The 15,898-nt window shown below is 36.5% G+C and overlaps 1 non-coding gene across 1 annotated transcript; it reads left to right on the plus strand.

Annotated features, from left to right (window-relative positions):
- Positions 1-3,754: 3,754 nt before the first annotated feature.
- LOC141663051 (small nucleolar RNA R71) lies at positions 3,755-3,861 on the plus strand. Its single transcript, XR_012551138.1, has one exon. It is a non-coding gene; the product is annotated as a small nucleolar RNA R71 (small nucleolar RNA).
- Positions 3,862-15,898: the final 12,037 nt, after the last annotated feature.

Raw genomic sequence — 15,898 nt, forward strand, 5'->3', positions numbered from 1 at the left:
CACAAGTTGAAAACAAGATCTTCTTTTTCTGAGTTGTTCTGCGCTTCTAGGTCTTCTCCTTGGTATCCCAATCTTCCCTTCTTGCGCAAAATACAATCTTCTTCTTCTTCCAATCCCCTGTGAAAACATCTCAAATCTACTTATATAATAGTCCCATAAAACTCAGATTACATAGAAGTTGGAAGCCAAACAGAAGTAGAAGTCTAAAATAATTCAGCAAAATTCCCGACCCTGCGCGGCCGCTCAGCATAGCTGCGCGGGCGCGCAGGCCTCCACTGGAAAAAAACCCAAATTTGCTCCGTTTCTTTGCCGTAATCTGCCCGTTCCTTTCCTCTCGCAATGGTGAACACATGCCAAGGCTTATTCTTGATGATTCCTCCCCTGAAATGCAACTAATACCCTGAAATACATGAACACTAGAAAAATGCATCAAATACACAAAATACTTGATTTCAAGACACCAATTTAAGCCATTTTAAGACGTTCTAAGTGGTATAAAATGCCACTTATCACACCCCCAAACTTAAATCGATGTTTGCCCTCAAGCGTCACAGACTCAAAAACAAATAAAAATATGAATGAATACAATCTATATGAAAATGCAGCGATCCCCCTTACTACAATTAATCAACCAAATTGCCACATCTCAACGAATGCAGTTAGACAACTAAAGATCAATAAACTCATGCAAACGGACATACAGCCAGAAACGTGGTGTGTGCAAATGCTTAACAGATATGCTTCGGAACTAGACCAATTACTATGACTAGACTATCCTCAAGGCAATCCTACGATTATACAAAGAATAAAAATTCCAGGCACAAAGTGATATACAACACTACAAGAACTCTGGAGCATACTACGGAATCGTGCTTTTTATTTACAACTCAAATGCTTATTTGATCGTGCAATGAGTGAGGTCCACAAAAGACTTATACAATGATATCCATGTAACGAGCGTTAGGTTAGCGAATCCCAGACTCTAAAAGCCTTAGGTCGCTAGGCACAAAGTCCCCTAAGAACTTAATAACTCGAATACCAAAGAGCCCACTCTTGATCAATTATGCCAATTATTTTTTTTTTTAAACTCTGAGCAAGTGCGTTTCGCTCCATCTTGCTCAACCCTAGACTACTCGCAACATACGCGAGCCGGCTACTAGCCATTTGACGCCTAGCCACAACTAGCAACAACTTCCATATTTTTTCTCCAAAATTTTTCTTTTTCATGTCTTTATCACTAAGAACCTATAATCGAATTCTAAGCATAATAAATAGATTGACCTTGAAAACAACCAAATCATAACACAATCTAGCCCTTTCGCATTCTCTAAGACTTAGTGGACTTACAATTGTTTCTAGCATGCATATCAACCTACACAACTTAATATCACTTTAATGCTATCACTACACTCACATCAATATCACAATTCAGTCGATAAATCATTGCAAAAGGGATCATGGTAAATGCATGAGCTACATGACATTCATAAAAAAAAAACTATATGACATAAATTATGCAATTATATGAACTAAACTATCATGAATATGCAACTAAATGACACACACACAATATTCCTTAACTACCACCCCCATACTTAAAATTTTCAATGTCCTCATTGAAGGCAATAATAAGGATTTCAGGCATACCTAATTAGCGGGAGATTCACCCTCGTCGGGTGGAGGATCAGGTGGTCAATCAACCTCGCCACCAGTGTCTCGAACAATAGTACCGAAAGCATGTGTCATATCTGCAGCAAAATGACGGTGAATATCGTGCATGGCCTCCATACGCCTAGTTACTCGCCTATACTGCTCATCACCAACACCAGTTCTATCAATTATCTGCTGCACATGAGAAGAACCCTCTATAGGCACTGGAGGATCCGTTCGGCTACCCTCTACATCATCAAAGATATATCCCAACCCCTTGTCAGGGGGTGCACCTAAGAATGAATAACTCAAGTGATTTGGCAGTGGGTTGAGCTCAAGTGTAGGAGCATCTTCAATAGACGACTCGAGACGATCCTGAGAAATTTTCAGCTCTGCTAACCCAAGAGAATCGAATGGCACATCCAACTTCCTCTTCCACAGAGGTGCATTCAAAACCTGAATTTGCTCTACTTTAAAGCACTCCTCTTTAGCTGTGGGTAATTTTATTTCCTTGAACACATTGAAAGTGACCTTCTGATCATGAACCTTCATCGTAAGCTCTCCTTTTTGCACATCGATCATAGTTCGGCCTGTAGCCAAGAATGGTCTTCCCAAGATAATGAGAATCTTCTTATCTTCCTCGAAATCAAGAATTACAAAGTCAGCAGGGAAGAAGAGTTTATCCACCTTGACCAAGACATCCTCCACTATACCTCGTGGATAAGCGATGGAACGGTCAGCTAGTTGCAATGACATGTATGTTGGTTTCGGCTCAGGCAGACCAAGCTTCTTGAAGATAGATAAGGGCATCAGATTGATGCTAGCTCCTAAATCACATAAACACTTGTCGAACGACAAGTTTCCGATGGTGCAAGGAATAGTGAAGCTTCCAGGATCTTTAAGCTTCGGAGGCAACTTCTGTTGCAGCACAGCACTGCATTCCTCCGTTAGAGCAACGGTCTCTAAGTCATCGAGCTTCACTTTTCGAGAGAGAATACCTTTCATAAACCTCGCATAGCTAGGCATCTGTTCAAGAGCTTCAGTGAAAGGTTTGTTGATATGAAGTTTCTTGAACACCTCCAGAAACTTCTCAAACTGCTTATCCAGCTTTTTCTTCTGCAGCCTTTTAGGAAAAGGAGGTGGAGGATAGATCTGCTTCTCCCCTGTATTACCCTCAGGAGGAGTGTGTTCCACAGTAGTCTTCCTTGGTTCCACCTCTACTCCCTTCTGCACATCTTCTTCAGCCACAACTGCATTTTCTGAATCTTGAGATTTTTCAGGCTCTTCGTCTTGCTGAATTTGGGGGCTTGCGACCTTTCCAGACCTTAAGGTGACGGCGTTCACATGTTCTTCAACTTCCCTCTTTCCTGGATTGGCTTCTGTATCACTAGGAAGCGTTCCTGGTGGTCGATTCAATAAGGCATTAGCAATTTGCCCTATTTGGTTCTCCAGATTCTGGATAGAAATAGCCTGGCTTTGGCATATAAGAGCCTGGTTTTTGCACATAAGCCTCAACTCCTCCAATTCAGATTTTTCATTCGAAGATAGACCTGCATCATTAGTTTGTTGTTGAAGTTGGAGTTGTTGCTGAAAACCAAGAGAGTTGAACAGCTTATTTCCAAACGGCTGGAATGGCTGTTGCATCACATTCTGATTGTTGCTCCCGCTGAAGTTAGGATGATTCCAGTTGTCAGGATGATAAGTGTCTGGAACTGGTTGTTGCGATCTCTGAAAGTTGCTCACAAACTGAGCTGAATCGCTAGATATAGCGCATTGTTCTGTCGCATGCGGACCTGCACACAGCTTACAAACACTAATTATCTGCTTAACACCATAGTTAGCCAGAGAATCGATCTTCATAGACAACGCCTTTAGTTGAGCAGTGATAGCCGTAGCTGTATCCACTTCAAGAACTCCTGCTACCTTGCCCTGTGGATATCTCTGGGTTGGATACTGATATTCATTAGCAGCCATCAGTTCAATTAGATCATAAGCTTCCTTATAGCTCTTTGCCCATAATGCTCCGCCTGATGCTGCATCGAGCATGGGTCTGGACTGTGCTCCCAACCCATTGTAAAAACAAGTGATGATCATCCAATCAGGAATTCCAAGATGAGGACACTTCCTAAGCATCTCCTTGTAGCGCTCCCAAGCTTCACTTAGCGATTCTCCCGTTTGCTGCACAAATTGAGTAATAGCATTCCTGAGTGCAGCTGTCTTCGCCATAGGGAAGAATTTAGTAAGAAACGTTTGAGCAAGATCTTCCCAAGTAGTAATCGAACCAGCTGGTAGAGAGTGTAACCAGCTCTTAGCCTTGTCCTTCAGAGAGAATGGGAACAGTCTCAGCTTCACACCATCTTCAGAAACACCGTTGAACTTGAAGGTGTCACATATTGCAATGAAATCCCTAATGTGTGTATTGGGATCTTCCTTTGGAGAACCCCCAAACTGGATTGAAGTCTGTACCCATTGAATTATGCCAGGCTTGATCTCAAAGGTATTAGCTGTGATAGCTGGCCGAACAATGCTAGATTGAATGTCATTGATCTTGGGTTGAGAAAAATCCATCAAGGCTTTCGTTCGTGCTGCTGGATCTCCCATTGTAATGAGTACCTGAAACACAAACAAATAAACCGTGAAAGTAAAAGAATCCGAGTCAGTGAACTTTAACGACCACTGATGACAAGCACATAAACTAAAAATTAACACCGAGTCCCCGGCAGCGGCGCCAAAAACTTGTTAGGGCGAAAACACGCGCTAATATTCACGCAAGTATACGCGTTCGCAAGTAGTATAGAATATTTTCTAGTTCATTCCCACAGAGACTAGTTTAGGTTAAGTTCAATTTATGCACCTATGAAACAATGTATGGTTATCGCTCAATGCTAAGACAAATAACAAATTGGGTTTTTATTAAACTAAGAGATTATACTAAATAACATTAACTAAGAGAATTGAGGTTGAATTACTATATATGACAAACATGGGATTCTAACTTCATTAAATATTTCATTCAATAGCCTTATTGTTTTTAACCTTAGCATGTGATGGTGATGACACTAATCAGATGACACGAAACTGATAAACGCCAACTTTCGTTGCACGAGTACCATTCTACCCGACATCCACAAAAGAGATAGAAGCTGAATAGGCACCAATTATATTGAGACCCTATATGTCTATAGAATTTGACAACATAACGGTTTAAGAACAAGTTATCTATCTTGATTACATAGGGCAAGTAAAACGGTTAGAGTTACCTACGAATCATGCATACACGTACATGAACCTATGCTAGCATGGCAAGTTCTAAACCTCTATATTCACTGTCGCTTCAATAGAGATTAACACGCTATCTTATATGTTAGCTACGCACATAAGACGAATAAGCACAACCAATACTAGGATATCAATCAATCACCACACACCAAGATATCGAAACAATTAACTATTGAAATCCATAAGTAAATCCGCTAGAATCCCATGACAACGATTAGCCCATAATCGAACTCATCGTCACCATGGGTTCCAATGAAAGCATGGTATAAACAAGGTCTTAATAAACTAAATAATAATCAAAGTACGAATAAACGAGATCTAGGTTCAACAAGAACGAAAACGAGCATCCAAAGTTACAACTAATTCAAAGAATCACAAGTTGAAAACAAGATCTTCTTTTTCTGAGTTGTTCTGCGCTTCTAGGTCTTCTCCTTGGTATCCCAATCTTCCCTTCTTGCGCAAAACACAATCTTCTTCTTCTTCCAATCCCCTGTGAAGACATCTCAAATCTACTTATATAATAGTCCCATAAAACTCAGATTACATAGAAGTTGGAAGCCAAACAGAAGTAGAAGTCTAAAATAATTCAGCAAAATTCCCGACCCTACGCGGCCGCTCAGCATAGCTGCGCGGGCGCGCAGGCCTCCACTGGAAAAAAATCCAAATTTGCTCCGTTTCTTTGCCGTAATCTGCCCGTTCCTTTCCTCTCGCAATGGTGAACACATGCCAAGGCTTATTCTTGATGATTCCTCCCCCGAAATGCAACTAATACCCTGAAATACATGAACACTAGAAAAACGCATCAAATATACAAAATACTTGATTTCAAGACACCAATTTAAGCCATTTTAAGACGTTCTAAGTGGTATAAAATGCCACTTATCAGCGTGGTTCGGTTCGGTTCGGTTTTTTATTAAAATCGGAACCGCAATCATATATTTGCAGTTTTTAAAATTAAAAACCACAATTGGAACCAAACCATCGGAACGGTTTCGGTTTTATAAAACCTGGTTCATTTTTTTTCGGTTCGGTTTCGGTTTCAAAACTGGAAGAAATAAATCTGGGAAAATATTACATGTTGAAAAGAAGAATGGATTCAATCTGTTTGATTATTTTTTCAACTTTTGAATTATATGCACTGTACTACAGAGGTTAAACTATTTAAGACCATTTACATATATTAAGTTAGTTTATTGAACTGAAGAAATCCCATGCTGATTGCTGTGAATTCTTTTTATGTTCTTGGCTTCCATTTCTAGTACTTTCTGTCCCAGCAAATTATAAACAATACACATAACATAAATGTTTGTCAAATGTATTTGCTAACTCTAGATATTATACCATTGAAGAGAAGTACTCGTAGAAAAAATTTAATTATAACTTGTATGCCTTATCCTTCCTCTGAAAAGGGTGACAAGGGTGTTAAAACACAATTTAAAAAAGATTTATACTTGCAAATATCCTGGACTAAACTAATACCCTGGATCATGTGCTATAGTCTTAACAAAACACTTCAGATTGCTAAATAGAAACACTGAACTGTCATGCCAGACCACAGAAAGTTGAGTAACAGAGGAGTAAAATTCATTTTATATTTATTAATTTTATAAAATGTATACAAATTATATATCATATATATTATTATTTTTTATAATAATTACCGGTTCTGTTCGATTTTTTCCGGTTTGTTTGGAACCTATAACCGGAACCGAACCATCTAAAACGGTCGGTTTTAAAATTTTCGGTTTCGGATCGGTTTTATTCGGTTCGGATTTGACCGGTTTTTATCAGTTTCGGTTCGGTTTCGGTTCTAGTTCAGTTTTCTGCTCACCCCTAGCAGGCAGTGATCCAAATAGCTGATCCAAATCCTATTTACTATAAAATAATGATTTACTTATTTGTATATTGTAGTTTATTCGATTTAAAATTGATTTGTAACTTTTTAATTATATAACTGATAATAATATGTAATTAATAATTATTATAATTTATTTTGTCAATAAAATAATAAAAATAAAAATAAATTTCATTAAATTTCAAACAAAAATACACGAAATGCAAAAAAAAAACTACATCAGATCCATAATATTAATTAAGTGCTCATTTGTAATATTTTTTGTATATTTATTTATTAGGCAGATATGTTTATCGATTAATAATGATTACACAATAAATATAAAATTAAATAGTTTAATGAAATTTATGTAATATAATATGTAAAAGTAATTTGTGTTGGAGTTTGGTTTGGTTATTTAGATACGCCTATAATTTTTTATTTAGGCCTGCATTTAGTTTTGTGTTAGTTTTTTTTTTTGAAGAAATAGTTTTGTGTTAGTTAATTTTGTCTTGTATGCAGTGTTCTAAAAATTCCCGATTTTTTAAAAAATCCCCGATTAATCCCCGATTAATTCTTAAAAAATATTTAGTCGATATATTTTTTGAAATTCTATTAATATTTTTAAATTATTTTTTAATTATATATTTCATAATAAATAAGGTAAATGTATTGAATATTATCAAAATATTTAAATATATCCGATTTTTGTTCCGATTAATCCCTCCTATTAATCATCGATTTATCGATTAATCTCTAATCGGTACCTAAACCGATTAGTACCTATTACTAGGGGTGTTCATGGGTTCGTCAACCCGATCAAACCGACCCAACTCAACCCTCTTTTAGGCCGATTAAACCGTTTTAAAAAAACCCGATCCATGGTTGGGTTAAAAAAATTTTAAACCGCACTAAATGGGTTGGGTACGGGTTCAAGTTTTTGGCCAACCCAACCCAACCCAATTTAATTTAAGTCTCGTTCGATAATTTAAATATAATTTATATATTATATGCAATTGTACATTATACAATATATTTATTTTCATTTATAGTTACATTTTGTGTATGTGTATATGATTTACGACATGATATACATTACTAAAATTTCAATTTAAACATATTTAAATAATAATGCTATAATCGTAAATTCTACTATTCCAATTATCAATTATATATGGTATTGAAACTTTTTTTTATATAATCATTCAATCCGTTCAAACCAACCCAACCCGACCCAAACAGATGTACGACGGGTAGGGTTGGGTTACGATTTTATATTTTACGGGTTGGGTCGAAAATTTTCAAACCGATTTAATTGGGTTGGGTCGTAAAAACGCCTCCAACCCGACCAACCCGACCCATGAACACCCCTACCTATTACGGATATGCATAAAATTTAAGTTTTAATCATTTTTAATACGCTGCACTGCATTTTCTTCTTCTACTTTACACTTGCCTAATCACAATTTTAATGTTTAAATACTCCTGCTTCTTCTTCCTCTGTCTTCTCTTTCTTTCCCCAATCTCTCCTTTATTTCTAATTTCTGCTTCTCCCCAATCTCTCCCTCACCACTTCTCCTTTCTACTCCCGTTTCTATCACCACCACTACCTCTGCAACTCGCCTCCAACAGAAAACCCAAACACAGCCTCCGCAACCCATCCAAACCCAAACACCGCAGCCTTCATCTCCTTCCTGTTTCTCCTCTCCCCCATCTCTTTCTCTTCTCTTTCTATTGCTGCCCACCACCTCCGTTTCAATCGCCGCTCGCATCCGCGTCTGATTTGTTTGGAGTCGAATTGCCTTCGTGTTAATTCTGTCAGATTCGAGTTTTGTTCGATTCCGTTGCCCTGTGCCGAGTCCAGATTCACTGAGTTCCGGCCGATTTTGTTGCTGAGTCCTGGCCAAAAACTGAGTTCACTTTTCGAGTCCTGAGTTGTGACTGTTACATTTGTAATTATCGAGTTAAAAGCTGTGTTGTTTTACCAAGTCGTATGTTTGAAGTTGTTTTGTCGAGTAATTATTTTTAGTTTTTACAAATGTTAAAGTGCAGTGGTTCAGATTAAGGGGCTGTTGGTTTGATTTTATTTAGTTAAAACGTTTGGTTGAATGAGTGATTGATTTGGTTATTGGTTAGCTGGATGTACGAACACTTCATGCCCGGTTTTCTAAATAATTTTTGTAAATAATTAATTAATTTTTCTTAATAATTTTCTAGGGATAATTAGTAGTAAATAACCAGATTAAGTAATTAGTATTTAGAATAATTTTAGATTAATTTTCTCTTAAGTTTTGTAGTTAATCATGATTTGGAGATAAATCATCTTTTTGTAAGTACATTTTCTAGTTCAAATTAATTTAGAAATTAAGGAATTGCGAAAATTAAATAGTCTCTATGGATAATAATCTTAAATATTAAAACGTTGTACGTGCGCTTGCGAATTTTAAATCCCTATTTTTAGCACAACAACATTCATGATCACACCATATCCCGTAGTGATTCCTTTGCCGTCATCTGCAAAGGTTATTATCGGGCCAGCTTACTTGTTCACTTTTGATAGCAGAGCTCCATCCTCGAACATCCACCGTACACAATCCACATGGTTCGCTTTACTATTGCTTGCCATGTCTATATTATGAATCAAGTTTTCTTTGGTACCCAAACTTTGTTGGGTCCAGGGGACTTAGAGATTTTCATAGTTTGAACAATATTAGATGCAATTATGACATGCTTTTGTTGACTCTTTCTTCTCTTTAGAAGCCTTAAGATTGCCTTTAGGCTTCCAAGTTGGAGTTTCCTTCCTAACTCTAGGAGAACTAACAGTTTTTTGCCTTATTATGCTTCTTACTCATGTTTTTATCATTATGATTGCAAGACATGGATGACAAATGCTCGAATAAAGATAACAAGACAAGATCTTAAAAACACATGGCATACATTCAGAATTATTGCATAAAATGAGAACTAGGCATGTTAAGCATGTTATGCTTTCTATGAACTTTAACTTTATCTACTTTACTCTTATCACATGCATATGCAAGATAAAAAGCAGAATTACATTTAAAGCATAACTTCCTAGAAGAGTTAGAGTTAAAGGAATTCTCATTTTTAATACCAACTCCTAACTTCCCATTTTTATTGTGTCTGGTTTTCCTTTTAACTTTGTGATCATCTCTATCACCTAAGTGAGTATTAGATCCATCACTGGATACTGACTCCTTAGGTGACTCTACAGTTGACTCTTCCTCAATCGAAGTACAATCCTCAACAAGCACTACATCTTCATTGAAAGAATCAGGAGAAGCTTCGTTGCCTAAAAAATCATTGACTTTCTCATCATTGAGTTCAATGTTGACCTTGGAATCACTGACTTGATTATCAACAACTTCTTTAGCAAAAGTAGCAGAGTTTTCATGATCTTTCAATTTAGATTCTAACTCAGCTATCTTACTCCTAAGGACAGCGTCTGATATGATATTGGCCCTGACCTTGTTCAAAAGATACTCATTCTGTTTCTTAAGATTTTCTAAGTGAACAAATATGGTATATATTTCTTCTTGCCTAGCATGCAGTATTTTGTTCTCGGAATGTATTCAATCACATTATCATTAATACTAGACATGCTGGCATGAAGTTGAACTAATTCTACATCTCTATCTTTATCACATTAATTGCATTGAGACATAGATAAATTTGTAGTGGTCTCAGAAGATACCTGTGATGAAGAAATTTCCATGGATGTGAGATCATTGCGTTTATCCTTTTCCTCATTTGTATCATCCCATTTCTTTTCACCAGAAACTGTCGCAGTTTCCTGGTGCTCCTTCTGTCCAGATTCATTCTTTCTCAGATGAGCATCCTGATCTTCTGCTTGTATGGACTCTTCTGTGTCACTGTTAGAGTGTCCCACTTCTTCACTTTCACACAACTCATGTGTGCTTCCTTCAACCAATTGTTCCCTGCAGCATTCGCTGGATACTGACTCTATAGACTCTGTATCTTCATGATCTGAACTGGTCCTAGCTGATGACTTCAAATTATCTATGGACTTCCTTCTGAATCTAACTTGACTACACTTAGAAGCCAACTCAAACATAGATGAATCTTCTAATTGCTTAAGTCCATCCAAAGTATAATAATCATAATCATCTGTGTCTTCTTCATTTCCAGTCAGATCTGCTCCACTTGTAGAAGCTTCTGTAGTCAGTAACCCTTCTTCTTTTTCTTCAGAAATTAACCCCTCATATGCTTCAAGACATGTTGATTGTTGCATGGTCTTGTTCCCGTTGTCCATTGTCTTGTTCCTATGTTTGATATTTGTTTCTGCTTTCTCAACAATATAGGTCTTTATCACTACACCATATATGGCCTGTAGTAACATTTTTTTATGTTACAAGCAAAAGTGTTGCCTTAAATCACTAAAATTTGATCTGAGGTAATATTTTTTTTGTGTTATGGTACAGGATATTAGGTGTTACCACATATATGACGAAATTGTTATTGTGACACAAAAAATAGTGTTAGCAATGATATTATAATAAGTGTTACCATATATCTAAATATTAGGCGGGATTTTAATAGCGGGTCAATTTCAACCAAATTTTCACCAAATATTGGGCCGCCCAAGTGATATAATTTGACCCGCTCATTTTTATTAAAGTAAGTAAAATACACTCTCTTAAAATTACTAAACACTGTATACACACTCGCGTAAACACTCTCAAGCACTCACTCATCTTCAATGTCTCTTGATGGAGATTATGGTTCAAAATTAGGGTTCACGGTCGAGTCAAAGCTTGGATTTGGAGATTAGGTTTTATTAATTAGGGTTCTTAGTTGGGTCATAGCTTGGAGCTTGGAAATTAGGGTTTGAGTTTGTGGAAATTGGGGCTTTCTTCTTAGAGTAATTTGGGGATTTCTTCTTATTTGGGTATGCTCTTAGTTTCTTCTTATTCTCTTCTCTGATTTATCTTCTTGTATCATTTATATGTATAGCATTTTGTGTTCAATTTATATTTTTGGTTATGTAATTTGGGTTTCTTGTTTGAAAAGAAACCCAAATTCATATAATTTGAGTTTATGTAATTTGAGTTTATCTTCTTATTTCAGTAATTTTCCTGGGGTACTGATGATAGGTGCGTATATTTTTAATCTTTTTGAAATTAATGAAAAACTACTCTTGTTGTTATTTCATTTTTACGGCTTTCCTAAAACCGAGAAAGTATTGCATGAAATCATGTTTTCACCAAGTAATTAATGATAAATTTTTGGTTCCATATGAAGCCACTTCCTCAGGAAAACGGAAGACTCTAAACTTGAGCATAGTGTTTGGGTGTTGTTATTTACATTTGTATTGCTAATAGTGACAATCAACTTCTCCTTAGATCATAACTGAATTGATTTACTTTCTTTTTCTTGTACATGTATGTGTATTTTTAAGTGTATGCATATTCTTCTTTGATTAAAAAGTTAATTTAATTACTTATTTTTAAATTTTATTGGCTGTTACTTTTTGCAGGACCTGTTAGCCAATCCCAAGTGCTCACTGCTTGTTGCTAAAGATCCCGAGGATATAATTGATCTAGTAATAACAGTTAAGTAGCACCCTTTACATTAGCATGCTTAATGCTTTCTTTGGAGATTTAATGTTTTTTAATTTATATCGGAAGATGTTAGGTCACACACACTATAGAGGGGGTGAATACAGTGTAAAGTACAATCAAATCGAACTTTAATAACTCAAGTAACAGAAAACAAACTTTATTGAAACAATAAACTCTGTTACAATATGGAACTGTTACCTCTCAGTGATGAACAAATATCACGAGAGCTGCTAGGGTTACAATAAATAATCTTCTCAAATATGATAACACTTATAGTGTAAACCCTATGTCTGTGTTTATATACTACACAGTTACAAGATAATCGCTAATTGATATGGAATATAATTCTGCTTCCTAAAAGATATCAATCAGATATCTTTTCTTCCAGGTATTCTATTCTTCATAGAATTCCTTCTTCATGCATATCTCTTCTTATGTTTATCTCGATCTTCTTTCCTTTAATCAGCTGCTGTCCTTATCTGAACGTCCTTCAGTACTTAAGTTCTGATATCCATCTTCTGATGATTATCTCCTGATAATATAAGTACTGATATCCTTAAGTCCTGACTTCCAGTAAGTACTGATTTATCTTGTTTAAGTAAGATCTGAAAACTAAACATAAATCATATTAGCCATGACATTATCAAATATATCTAACAATCTCCCCCAACTTGTAAATTAGCATAATATACAAGTTTAACAGATATTTGATGATGTCAAAAACATTAAGTACAAATGCATGAGAATTAGACTAGATAACTACAACTTACAGTCCTTAAAGCTTTACCAATCTTTAACTTCTGATAACAGCTTCAGTCTGTACAAATATCAGAATTTAATCAGTTGTAGATCTTGACTTGGCTTCATCTTCTGATCTCTCTGATGTCAGGAGTTGTTCTGAGATAGTTCTTCAACAAACATTTCTCAGCATATCTAAGTTCATCAATCATCCTCCTTTTAGCATCTTTAAGCTCTGCAGTGTCTTCACCAATTTGAAAGATTGCAGCCCTGAGATCATTAATCTTAGCTTTTCTTATATCCTGATCCAGTCTAATCAAATATGCCTTATCAGACTCAAGATTGAATTCTACAGCCCTGTAACCCAGAAAGGTAGTTATAATCTTAGCAGTGTTGGGCTTCATTTCAACTATATCACCCTTGTGATCTCTGTACTTTGGAACATATGTGCTGTCAGACTTAACAGAATAAAGCCTTTTCTGTCTCTGAATCTGATCCTTCAAATATTTTACAGCACTTTCTGTTAATCTGTCATTCACTTGAAGTAAGAATAGTACATGCTCCAGTTCTTCAAAATAATTCAATGGAATGGCATTTTGCCTTATATGATAAACCCTACCATCTGTCATGAAGTACAACAAGATGTGTTCTTTTAAGTAGGTATGGTGAATCATTTGTACAGATTCCAGTTAATTCAATCTCTCAGGAGTTGCTCCAATACCTGGTTCACTCAAGGAAGTTGGATCATTGGTAGTGTTTTGTATTCTTCTTTCATCAGCACTTCCCAATCCAGTTTTATCTCTTGCTTCCTTTCCAGTAACTACTCTTGCTTCAAAACCACTTGCAGTAGTCTTCAAAGGTTGAGTCTGTTTTGCTTTAGTGAATCCTGGTAGGAGTTTCTTTGATTTATCTTCTGATATCAAGTTAACTTGAGCTATGTCAAAGGTTACTTGCTTCTTAGAAATATCAGAACTTACTGTCTCTTGACTCTGAACAACTTGAGCCATGTCAGAGGTTGTCTTAAAAACTTTTCTTGAAGTCAGAGCAAGATCATCCTTTTTATCAGTGATTTCTTCATTCTCAGGAGGCACATAAACCTTAATAGGTTCACCAACTTTTTCTTTACCCTTGGATCTTGGATCTATCTGCAGTTGTGATTTAGCCAATGTTGCTTCAGTATTTGTCCTCTCTTTTATCACAATGCCTTTGAGTTTTGGAAGTGTCTTTTTACCAGAAGCCTCAGATTTAGATGTAACTTTTTCTGATTTAAGTCTGGCTTCTTCTTCCATCAAACTCTCCAAGTCCATTCCTGGATTTTCCTGAAGAAATAACTGTCTTGATATTTCTTCATCAAGATCTAAAAGTTCATCAGAACTTATCCTTTTACAAGTAGCAGAACTAATCATTTTTCCAGTATCAGAACTTGTCCTGTGACTTGTGATTTCAGCTTTTCTTGATGAGAAACCTCTACCTTGACTATGACCTCTACCCATTCCAGAGTTTCCTTGGTCATCCTTTTCATCATCCTTCCCCTTCAGTGTCTTATCAGTTTTGCATTTGGACTTAATTACTTTCTCCCCCTTTTTGGCATCAGCAGGTAATAGAAGAGAGACAAGCAATTCCACTGAGGCTTGGATTTCATTAAGTTGAGATTGCTGAGAAGCTTGATTTTTCAGAATATCATCAATCTGAGCTTGTTGTTTCTCTTGAGTCTTCTCAATATAAGCAACTCTGTCAAAGGTAGGTTGGAAGAATTTTTTCTTGTCAATCTTCTGAACTTGTTCTAGCTTAATGAATTCTTCCCGAATCTTATGTAACTCTGCATGAGTAGTTGAATGAAGACCTTGTAGATGTTTAGTACTCAATGCAGTGACTCTAAGCTGTGTTTTGAAATCATCAGTAATTAACATCTCATCAGCTTTAGTCAAGTGCTCAGCCAGATGCTGTGCAGAAGGAGCACAGGTAACTGAGTTCCATTCCTTAGTCCACTCATGTCCTGCAGGAGTTTCACTCCAAAGCACTAGTGCTTCTCTTGTAACAAACTTCTTAACAAGTTCAGATTTAAGAACAGTTTGTTGAGGTGCATGTCCTGAAGGACCTGCTTCATCAGCATCTACATTTGGAGCAGCATCACCAGTATCTCCAGCATTTGCAGCATCAGAACTTACAGAATCAGTATCTTCTGATAAAGCAACATTATGAGTAGCAATGGAGGCTTCAACATCATCCTCTAATTGCTGATCTGATTCCAAGTTCTGATCAACAGCCATATCCTGATGCTCACCTATATTCTGATCATCAGCATCTAGATGTAGAGAAGGTGTAGTAGATATTTCTGGAGTTTGAGCAGCATCAGTAACATGTGTTGTTGATGGATTAGTTACTGTTGGAGCTTCTAAGTAAATTACTTCAGGCACAACCAAGGTCTGGATATCAATATCAGCACTTGTGCCTGAATTAACAGGAGATACAGTCATAGGAGACACAGAAGGTGTGTTGGCCTTTTCAGTAACAGCTTCCTTAGTTGGAGTTAATGGAGAAGCATTAGCTTTAGCAGAATCTGGTTCTTGTGAGATCAGAGATTCCTGATCTCCTTCCTTAGCTGCTGCTTTCTCATCATCTGAAACTGGCATTTTTGCCCTCTGTTTCTTGTATCTCTTTGAAGGTATGGATTCCTTGGGAGTTTCAGCAACAGTCATTCTTCTAAGCCTTTTGAGAAGCCTAGATCCCCCAATTGCAGAATACTTCTGAGAAGGAACTTTCTCAGCTTCTTTGACAATAGGTTCTAATGTAG

The sequence above is a fragment of the Apium graveolens genome, chromosome 5 (genome assembly GCF_009905375.1).
Source record: "Apium graveolens cultivar Ventura chromosome 5, ASM990537v1, whole genome shotgun sequence".
In the NCBI taxonomy this organism is placed as follows: Eukaryota; Viridiplantae; Streptophyta; class Magnoliopsida; order Apiales; family Apiaceae; genus Apium; species Apium graveolens.